Raw genomic sequence first — 3614 nt, forward strand, 5'->3', positions numbered from 1 at the left:
CTTATTCTCTCTCTTTGATCTTCAATACAAAGTTCTCCTCGATGTTCTTGGAGATCTATTCGATGTAATAATCTTTTGCGGTGTGTTTGCCGAGATCCGATGAATTGTGGGTTTATGAACTTGATTATCTATGAATGTTCTTCTCTGAATTCTAATATGCATGATTTGATATCTTTGCAAGTCTTTTCGAATTATTGGTTTAGTTTGGCCTACTAGATTGATCTTTCTTGCAATGGGAGAAGTGCTTAGCTTTGGGTTCAATCTTGCGGTGTCCTTTCCCAGTGATAGTAGGGGCAGCAAGGTGTTGGGGAACGTAGCAGAATTTTAAAATTTTCTACGCATCACCAAGATCAATCTATGGAGTCATCTAGCAACGAGGGAGAGGGGAGTGCATCTACATACCCTTGTAGATCGCTAAGCGGAAGCGTTCAAGTGAACGGGGTTGATGGAGTCGTACTCATCGTGATCCAAATCACCGATGATCCTAGTGCCGAACGGACGACACCTCCGTGTTCAACACACGTACAGCACGGGGACGTCTCCTCCTTCTTGATACAGCAAGGGGAGAGGAGAAGTTGAGGGAAAACTCCGACAGCACGACGGCATGGTGGTGATGGAGCTCGTGGTTCTCTGGCAGGGCTTCCCCAAGCACTACGAAGGAGGACGAGGTGTTGGAGGAGGGAGAGGGCTACGCCAGGGGAAGGGTGCGGCTGCCCTCTCTCTCCCTCATTATATATAGGGGAAAGGGAGGAGGGGGAGGCGCCGTAGGGTTCCCTAGGGGAGGGGCGGCGGCCACAGGGGAAACCCTAGATGGGTTTGGGCGCCCCCACCCCCTAGGAAACTTGCCCCCCAAGCCGGGAGGGGCGGCTTCCCTAGGGGTGGCGCCCCCACCTATCCTTTTTTGAGGGGGAAAACCAAGTTCATTCAGCAAAATCCGCATGAAGCGGGATACATCTCTGGTCATGAGGAACACCAAACCAAACGTGGCGCCCCGGACCTCTCGAGAGGGAGAACTTGGCTAAACTATGTGCTTCATAATTAACAGCACGACTCTCAAAGGAAAAAAATACATTGAAAGAAAACGCTCTAAGGTTTATTTCCGCGATGATCGCTCCATACGACCTGTGTGACTTCCTATTTACGTGAGATGGGGTGGGAGGGGCGCTCAGCCCCTTAGTGGGCTGATGTGCCCTCTCCCCTTGGCCCATTGGGCCCCCCAACGCTTGTCGGGGCCTCCGAAACTCCTTTCGGACACGCTGGTCATCACCTGGTACCCGCGGAACAATTCCGGACTCCAATACCCTTCGTCCAATATACCGATCTTCACCTCCGGACCATTCTGGAGCTCCTCGGCATGTCAGGGATCTCATTCAGGACTCCGAACAACCTTCGGTAACCACATACTATTTCCCATAACAACTCTAGCGTCACCGAACCTTAAGTGTGTAGACCCTACGGGTTTGGGAACCATGTAGACATGACCGAGACAACTCTTCGGCCAATAACCAACAGTGGGATCTGGATACCCATGATGGCTCCCACATGTTCCACGATGATCTCGTCGTATGAACCACGATGTCGAGGATTCAATCAATCCCGTATACAATTCCCTTTGTCCAACGGTATTGTACTTGCCCGAGATTCGATCGTCGGTATCCGATACCTTGTTCAATCTCGTTACCGGCAAGTCTCTTTACTCGTTCCGTAACACATCATCCCGTGATCAACTCCTTGGTCACATTGTGCACATTATGATGATGTCCTACCGAGTGGGCCCAGAGATACCTCTCCGTCACACGGAGTGACAAATCCCAGTCTCGATTCGTGCCAACCCAACAGACACTTTCGGAGATACACGTAGTGCACCTTTATAGCCACCCAGTTACGTTGTGACGTTTGGTACACCCAAAGCATTCCTACGGTATCCGGGAGTTGCACAATCTCATGGTCTAAGGAAATGATACTTGACATTAGAAAAGCTTTAGCATACGAACTACACGATCTTTGTGCTAGGATTAGGATTGGGTCTTGTCCATCACATCATTCTCCTAATGATGTGATCCCGTTATCAACGACATCCAATGTCCATGGTCAGGAAACCGTAACCATCTATTGATCAACGAGCTAGTCAACTAGAGGCTTACTAGGGACATGGTGCTGTCTATGTATCCACACATGTATCTGAGTTTCCTATCAATACAATTCTAGCATGGATAATAAACGATTATCATGAACAAGGAAATATAATAATAACTAATTTGTTATTGCCTCTAGGGAATATTTCCAACAGTCTCCCACTTGCACTAGAGTCAATAATCTAGTTCACATTGCCATGTGATTAACACTCATAGGTCACATCGCCATGTGACCAACATCCAAAGAGTTTACTAGAGACAATAATCTAGTTCACATCACTATGTGATTAACACTCAATGAGTTCTGGGTTTGATCATGTTATACTTGTGAGAGAGGTTTTAGTCAACGGGTCTGCAACATTCAGATCCGTATGTACTTTGCAAATCTCTATGCTATATTTGGAGCCATTTCAAATAACTGTTCTACTTGGAGCTATTCCAAATTTTTGCTCCATTATACGTATCCGGTATCTCTACTCAAAGCTATCCGGATAGGTGTTAAGCTTGCATCGACGTAACTCTTTACGTCGAACTCTTTATCACCTTATTCCTCTAAGGATAATTTTGACCGCTATCTGGTGATCTACTCCTAGATCACCTTTGTACCTTCTTGCCAGACATGTGGCAAGGCACACATCAGGTGCGGTACTCAGCATGGCATACCATATAGAGCCTATGACAAAAGCATAGGGGACGACCTTCGTCCTTCCTCTTTCTCCTGCCGTGGTCGAGCCTTAAGTCTTAACTTCATACCTTACAACTCAGGCAAGAACTCCTTCTTTGACTAATCCATCTTGAATACCTTCAAGATCATGTCAAGGTATGTGCTCATTTGAAAGTACCATTAAGCGTTTCGATCTATCCTTATAGATCTTGATGCTCAATGTTCAAGTAGCTTAATCCAGGTTTTCCATTAAAAGCCACTTTTCAAATAACCCTATATGCTTTCCAGAAATTCTACATCATTTCTGATCAACAATATGTCAAAACATATACTCATCAGAAATTCTATAGTGTTCCCACTCACTTCTTTGGAAATACAAGTTTCTCATAAACTTTGTATAAACCCAAAATCTTTGATCATCTCATCAAAGCGTACATTCCTACTCCGAGATGCTTACTCCAGTCCTTAGAAGGATTGCTGGAGCTTTGCATACTTGTTAGCATCTTTCAGGATTGACAAAATCTTCTGGTTGTATCACATACAACCTTTCCTCAAGAAAATCATCAAGGAAACAATATTTTGACATCCTATTTGCAAGATTTCATAAATAATGCAATACCCGCTAATTCCGACAGACTCTTAGCATTGCTACGAGTGAGAAAGTCTCATCGTAGTCAACTCCTTGAACTTGTCGGAAAACATCTTAACGACACGTCGAGCTTTCTTAATGGTGATACCTACCATCTTTGTCCGTCTTTCTTTTAAAATCCATATGTACCCAACAGCCTTATGACCATCATGTAGTTCTTCCAAAG

This window comes from Triticum urartu, chromosome 4 (genome assembly GCF_003073215.2).
Source record: "Triticum urartu cultivar G1812 chromosome 4, Tu2.1, whole genome shotgun sequence".
Taxonomy (NCBI): domain Eukaryota; kingdom Viridiplantae; phylum Streptophyta; class Magnoliopsida; order Poales; family Poaceae; genus Triticum; species Triticum urartu.